Source organism: Helianthus annuus, chromosome 14, assembly GCF_002127325.2.
Source record: "Helianthus annuus cultivar XRQ/B chromosome 14, HanXRQr2.0-SUNRISE, whole genome shotgun sequence".
NCBI lineage: Eukaryota > Viridiplantae > Streptophyta > Magnoliopsida > Asterales > Asteraceae > Helianthus > Helianthus annuus.
Genome location: NC_035446.2, coordinates 26130043 through 26138128, shown reverse-complemented (window position 1 = coordinate 26138128; position 8086 = coordinate 26130043). Strand labels below are relative to the sequence as shown.

The following is an 8086-nucleotide window of genomic DNA, read 5'->3' as shown; positions in this document are numbered from 1 at the left end:
CTTTAAATTCAATAATGTCAACACATTGATTTTATTCATTTAACAGTTCAATTGTTGACAAATCATTTTTATGATTCTACTTATTTGAGTTTGTTGAATTCGAGTTTCACTTATACAACAACCAACGCTAGATTCCGTTGGTAGTAAATTCTATTGTTTCAAAAATTGATTTGCAATTAGTAAACGTTCATTTGGAATTCCACTGGTCGAAATTCCTCTTGTGTTGAATCAAGTAAACCTAGTCACATTGGTGATAGTATCACAACATCTCGTTCACTTGACACCGATTTCTAGAACAAACTCAGTTAAACGTTGGATTCTTATTGATGCAAAATGACCTTGAATTAACATAATTCGCGTAAGACTTGATTCGATTACGCGGTCATTCACTGTGGTTTTTTTTCGGACTTACCTGGGAAGCGACACAATTTGGAGGAAATAACGTAGTACAAATTTCGAGGACGAAATTTCTGTAACAGGGGGAGAATGTGACAACCGGTAATTAACGCCTCTTAATTACGAGATTAACAAACGTTTAAGTCGATAATAAATACGGTTTAAGGCACGAATTAACTTAATTTGGCTACTAGAATGCCTAGGGACGCTTATCGGACGTTACAGTGCGCGTATGGTGAGTTTCGGGAAAACTGCGTAACGATAAACGGTAACAAGCTGATACCGTACAAAATACTGACAACGCCGACAAGTACGAATTTTATGCGAGTATTTTATACTTATAAATCTAGTTTTCAAATTTTTCGTACTTTCAAAACATCACAAACGCATGACGATCGAAAAACGCGACGTTGACCGTGATTGACGAACGAACGCGCAAACGCGATTACCGACACTAATTTACGTCTTTCGATTTTATAACAATAATTTACGACAAGGTTTAGAGAAACGGGTTCGTATAAGTTGACGGGCCACTAAACACGGGGATTGGGCTTGTGGGCCTTGGGCCCAAGCCCAAAGCCCACTTGACAAACCCTATGTATAAATAGCATTGCAAAGTGACAAACTCTCATTTCTTCTTTCAAGTTTCAGCCGACACATTCATTGGCTCTCACCTCCTTCACTACTTCAAACCCTAATTTCCCTTTTTCCTTCAAAACACAACTACAGACATTTCATAACCCTCCTTCTCCCTCTCGTTCCATGATCGGCTGACAACAACCCAACCCCTCCCCCTCGTTTTCAAACCGGCAGACCACGAGGTGGTCCTGATGACCGGCGACCGAATGAAGGAGGCGCTGCCACTCACGTCAACGGCGGTAGTCGTGCCGTGTGATGGATTCGAGCAAGATCAGAGAGAGAGTAGAGAATCTAGAGAGAGGCAGGCAAGCGGCAAGGGTCTCCAGCAGCGGCGTGGTGGTTACCGCCTGTTTTTCCGGCGACGTGCGACGGTGAGGGCTCCACCAGTCACAATCACACCGGTAACATCCCCAACCCATCCTTTCTTCTCTTTTCTTTAAGATCTGTGAAGGTCTATCTTTCTCTGGCACGTTTGGCTCTCGTTTCAGGTGGTAATGGTGGTGGTCGATGGACCGAGCTGATGTCGGACATGGCTGCAGCACGAGAGGGAGGGGGGTGTTGACGGAAACAGTGGTGTCTGGGTATTGGTGACCGTAATGGTGGTGGTGTTAATTCGAGTCTCGGGTTAGATGCGGGCTCCAGTTCAGATTCATGTTCGAGTTTTTGCGAGTCAAGTCTCGTGGTTCACTTTTAGTTCAAGCGGGTCAGATGGTTCGGTTACGGGTGCGGGTTGGTTTCGGGACATGGTTCGGGGTTTTGTTTGATTTGGTTTTTGGTTCGGCTTGTGCGGTTCACACGGTTAGGCAGGTTCACCGTTCGGGTCAACGACTCGGGTCAACAGGCAGTCAACGGTCAACTGCCGGGTCAACAGAAAGTTAACACGCGACCCGGTAAAGTTTAACGACGCGAAATTAACGTAGATTTTTGACTTTATAATAGTTAAACGCGACCGAGCTCGACCCGTTTCGTTTCGTTTTGGTGTTAGTTTACATTTATTATTACTTGACGAAAATTTATAATTGGATTATATTAGTGAATTGCGGTTGAAAATTGTTGGATTTTGATAAAAATATATCGACGCCTACTTGTCGGGTTCGTCCAAAAACAGAGGAAACTCTGTCCGATTTTCGTTAAAAACTTGGTTCACGAAGCGTATATTGTTATAAAAATGGCACTTGTTGAAAAATCCAAGCTTTTATTATAACATACTTAACGAAACTCAAGGATTTCTATAAAATAAATATAACCAGTTATATTTATTTCCACGTTTAGAGACATCGAAACCCGATACACTTTTACAAATAAATATAATTATTTATTTTATTTCGAACACCGATATTTCCGAATACTTTTATAAAATAAATATGAGGTTTATATTTATTTCGAATGTCAAAATTTCCGAACACTTTTATACAATAAATATAATGTTTATATTTATTTCGAACGACTATTATTCGACGATTATTTAATATAAATATAATTGTGTCTATTTATTTCACCGTCGATACTTCGTGTAATTTTATTAAAAAAATATAATGTTTTATATTTATTCCAAGCGTCAACGTTAAATTGCCGTACCATATATGTTTATATCTATTTGTTTCCATCCTATGAAAACTACACGCTATATTACCGCATCACATGCGACATATCGAATACGTACCATCTTATCTATGTATTTCTATTAACGACGACCAACACGACATCGAAAGTATATATTTATATTTGTATATATATAAATATATATATCTTAATCACTTGAAAACTAAGTCGATCTCGAGACTTAGCTTTATCTCGATTATAACGGGATCAAATAACTAAGATTGGTTATTCTAAATCAAAACAATGACACCTTTATAGAATCGTTTAGTTAACGATTCGGTAGGGCTCGGACGCGTAGTTTAGCTACGTTTAAACTAGAAACTGACAAGTTATTCCCTGTTAGGAATACTATAGATGCACGCTAGCTACTTCACATTCTTGGAATGACATCACGGAATCACGTTAAGCTAGCTTTGCACAGGAATGTCAAGGTGAGTTCATAACCCCCACTTTTTACGGTTTTACATTTCATAAATGTTTTCGGGGGTGGAAAGACATGCAAGTTTTTGCAAAAGAAAACACTATTTCGATGAACGAAAACACATCTTTAAAAACCATGTTGGAAATGAATTTCAACGAACTCAAAAGGTTTACGAAAGGTTTATACTAAACATACCGGTTTTACAAAACAAACGCGTATTTTCGCAAACATGCATGATTTTCATGACTAGTGACGAGAATGTCCTAGTTACAACAACGAGACTGGGTTGGCGTGCGTACGAAAAACGAGACAACTCAGTGAGATTCATGTCCCCCTTTTCTTTCAACGTTTCGGTTTACAACTTTCAGGGGGAAATACATGTCAAACTTAGGTATGATTAAGTTATGGAATGAACTCTTAGATCATGTGAGCATAGGCTGTAACTGAGGTGCCATTAATCCTTTTGAGGACCAAGGAACAAAGGTTAGATCTAATGGGTACGGGCGAGCCCCACTCACAGTCCATGGGTGACCACTTAGAGTGCTGTTGTGTCCCAGTCGAGGTTATTCGACACTAAAAATTGCCTACGCGGGTTGAGTACCTCCTATGTCGTCGCATATATTAATGTCCTCGCGAAACATTAATGATCAACATGTTCATAGACGCTTTTCATACCAACTTACAACACTAAAACTTTCAAATGTTTCTAATATACATTTGACGCAAACTCATAATACATGTATTTACAAACTTTGACAACGCTTTCAACTTATGTACAAATAAGAGGACGTGTTAGTCCTACTTAAAAAGACTCTCGTGGGCTAGACTCACAACTTTCATATATCATGCCGAGAAAATGTTTTTTTTTTCTATATTTTCTCAACAACTTTTAAACCGGTTATAAAAAAAAAAGATTTGTTTTAAATCTTTTCAAAACAAACTATAAACTCGCTCAACTTTATGTTGACTTTTTCGCATGTTCTTTCTCAGGTTGCATTTTCAAAACTATGGAACGGTTGGAATAGGAGAAACCATGGGAATTCAAGTACTTAGCGGCGTTCATTTTCTAGAAGTCTTAGCTAATTGCTTCCGTTGTGCAATGAAGATACCGGTCCAGTCACGCCATGCTCTGATAATTTCGGGGTGTGACATTATTGATCTTCACTAAAAATTATTATCACGCAATATCACTAGAATGACGTTCACATTGAAGCATTCTCTTGTCTTGACATTTTTTTTGTTGGCATTTCTGTTCACCACAGTTGTTCCGTCTTATGGTTTGAGAATTTTCTTTAATATTCCATATATCTTTAAAATTCTAGGATTATTTCATAAAAATTACAATGCTGAAATGCGCTAATCGAATGTTTTGGTATGCAGCTCTTGCTCCAGCATGCCTTGGAAATTGTAACGTATTAAAAGAGGATTGCTTACAACTTTGTCGAAGAGTTGGTTTCTTGACCGGTGCTTGCAGACCAGGAATTCCTCCTATGTGTTGTTGTCATGATTAGTTTGTTAACTAAACGTTGGTAGTATTCCTTACACCATTATGTTAGTGGTTATATTATGTAATCCTCCTTATGAGGAATTTTAATTAATACTACCATCGTCATAAAATAAATATATTCTTATCGTCAAAGTTATTCATCATTTCATTTCTCTCCAACGGTATTGCTTCCCTATTTTAGTTGTCTCATACTATATTTACATGCTATATATTAATCATCATTGGGAGGAGTACAAAAGCTATTGTATGCAAAGATAGATGGGTTTATCATCTTCTAATAGTTGCTGACACTACAATAGTAGAAATAATGTAGTAATAGAAAACAAAAATAAAAATGTAAAAAAAAAAAAACCGGTTTAGATTATTTAAAACAAAATTTGATTTAAGGTAGGCTGCCATTAGCGACGGATGATCTTTATTATATTATATCAGGATCTCTAGCTGTATAAGCCAGAACGGTCCTCATGGTATGACCAAAATATAGGGAACTCCACCAACTGATTTCCAGTAAAAAAAAAAAAATAATTTGGATTTAAAATATAATGATCGAGAGTTTGATACTATGCAAATTAAAATTTCAGTAAAAACAAATAAATATGGGTACAAGTGATTTCTCAAAACATACCATTCGGAATTCACATTTTCGGATTTATAATCCAAGTTGAATAAAGCTTGAAAGATTCGATTCAAATAAGCCAAACCAAATTGAAAAGAACCCCCAAATTCTACTCTATATTTATTTCCATGCTCTCAAATATATTTTTTAACAATATTTCATATATTTTATAGGATTAATACAATACAATCTGCATCTTGTATTGTTTAACTTTCAACTCTTTAACTATAGAGTACACCACTTACTACTATAATGTTCCATTGGAGACACTCAAATAAATGACTTGTTAATGTTGAGAACTATATGAATAGAGTGCACCCTAATGGGACGTATACAAATAATAAGGTGGGCCATAACCAACGGGTGAGTCTTGTGACGTTCCTCCTTGTTTTATATATTTTTGGGGTGAATACAAGCTAACTTAAAATGCTTTAGTTGCAAAACTAGTTATGATATGAAAAGATCATGACTACAGAGGCGTCAGAGGTTGCAATATTAAAGGAAGAACTATTTTGTTTATCAGGTACCATTATTAAATTTGGAACTTATCTGCCTGAGTCTAAATACATGTGTTGATGCGTAGGGACAATCCTCGGCCGGGCGACCCGAAGTAGGACACACGAATGACGAAGAAACGAGAGCAATCTGGTTGAATGTTGATGACATCATGATGACATCATCATTATGTCATCATGACATCAATATACTAATTAGAAATGGAAAGATAAAATCTTTGCCATGTAACTATGGAAATAGAAAGATGAATTCGATATAAACCTTTTGAGAGTCTATTTCGAATAATGAACAAGGCTATTTTGTTTTGTTACATATATCCTATTTCGATAAATACATGGAAGTGTATTTTTCATACCCCTGTAAATGTATTTCAATGTGTTTCATGTCTGTCTCTTGTGTTTCGATGTACTCTGCTAGTTTGAGTATAAATACCAGCAGAGGCTCTGTTTTAGAAGTGAGAGTATGTTTCATTGAGAGTGAGAGCTTATATTGTACAACCTTGTAACGTTACTCTGCTGAAATCAATATCATTGTGCGTTGAAGTGATAGTCATTTATTATTGATTGTGCTCTTTCTTGATTTACATATAAACTTGTATTTAGCACTTGTTTGTGTGTTCAACAACAAGGAAAAGTTTTCTATGATCCTCCATTTTAGGAACCTTCAACATGGCGTGGAAATGCTTCTGAGATGGAATTACACTTATCAACGAACAAGGGTGATGTCTCAATTTTTCCAAGAGCACAAGAACATCTTGAACATGAAAGGTAATTGCTTTTCTATTCGAATTCGAATGTGAGCTTGTGCAATAGATGATCAGAAAATCCATATGTCAAACATAGAGGATGAGCGTGTCTTAACATGCGTCTTGGGGCTGTGGCTACGTGAGATCTTGCCACCATTCGCATCGGCAAATTCCATGTTGTAGAGCTACTATAGGTCGACTACGAATCCTAATTTGCATCCCCTTTCGGTCAGTAAGCCCAAAACAATGGGTAGTTGGCGCCAAGTTTCTGGGTTAACAAGATAGTTTGTTGCATGTGGCCTTACAAACCGTAAAAGTGGACATATTAGTCGGTGATGCACGTATTTTCAGAATCTGCACTTTAAGTCTTTGGAACTTGCGCCTTTACAAACAACCACAATATTGATCCCTTATCTTATCAAATTTTAATTTTGCACATTCGAAAGTTGCACACGTGTCATGAATGTTGGTAGTATATACGAATATACATGCTTACAAAAATACGGGATGTCACAACAAGTAAGCTTCTTTGGGTATAATCCCTAAAAGCCTTTTTACTTCCATTATTCTTTGTTTTGCTAATATGACAATTTAATTCATATTCCAGTAATATTGTACCATTATGTAATAAAAATTAAACTTATTTCTTAACATTATGTAATAATAACTAAAGTTATTTCTTAAACTGAAATGACCATGGTTTACTAGATAATGATTTTTAAAAAGTGTGTTCAGATGTATTAAATATTAACTTTGATCATATGTACTAAATATTTTCACAAATGCATTATATTGTCTTAAAATGGATTAATCATGTTTAAATTCACCCGCTCACTAGATAATCAATCGGCAAGTTGTGCATCCCTTCCTTGTTCTCAACATATTTCAGATTTTTTAAGCGTGCGACCAAAGATAAATAGTCATTTAAGATAAATCCTCAAACTAATTTATAAACTATATAAATTTGTGGTTCGCTATAATGTATCATGACGTTATTGTTTACTATTACTAATGAAGTTACCATTTATTAATATGCAATTAATTCTGATTAACGAGTCACATCACCTTCTAACATCAGGGTGTGCTATGTGGACACAATAATGTCAAATACAACGTTAAAACACATCTTCTTCTTCTTCTTATCAGAACACATCTTGTTTGTGAAATATTGTGTTAATTATTTTTTAATTACAGAATCCACATTAATAATGCAATTTAGGGAATATATTGATGTTAATATTTCATGTATTTAATGTATATGGTTATATATGTAAGAGTCCCGACTCGTGTAGCCACATCAACTATCATCTTATTGATCTTCATATAAAAATTATTATCATGCAATATCACTCGAATGGCGTTCACATTGAAGCATTCTCTTGTCTTGACATTTTTTTTGTTGTCATTTCTCTTCACGACAGTTGTTCCGTCTTATGGTATGAGAATTTTCTTTAATATTCCATATGTCTTTAAAATTCTAGAATTATATCATAAACATTACAATGTTGAAATGCGCTAATCGAATGTTTTGGTATGCAGCTCTTCCTCCAGCATGCCTTGGAAATTGTAACGTATTAAAAGAGGATTGCTTACAGCTTTGTTGTCGAAGAGTTGGTTTCTTGACCGGTGCTTGCACACCAGGAA

The 8086-nt window shown here is 35.9% G+C and overlaps 1 long non-coding RNA gene across 4 annotated transcripts; it reads left to right on the top strand.

The window, feature by feature from the left end:
* Positions 1–542: 542 nt before the first annotated feature.
* LOC110905387 lies at positions 543–4724 on the top strand. Of its 4 annotated transcripts, none has more exons than XR_002573071.2 (3): positions 543–1925; positions 4049–4335; positions 4439–4724. It is a non-coding gene; the product is annotated as an uncharacterized LOC110905387 (long non-coding RNA). The 4 variants fall into 4 exon arrangements; XR_002573072.2 differs by having other exon boundaries at positions 817–1925; positions 4049–4201; XR_004879086.1 differs by lacking the exon at positions 4049–4335 and adding an exon at positions 2981–3068 and having other exon boundaries at positions 832–1925.
* Positions 4725–8086: the final 3362 nt, after the last annotated feature.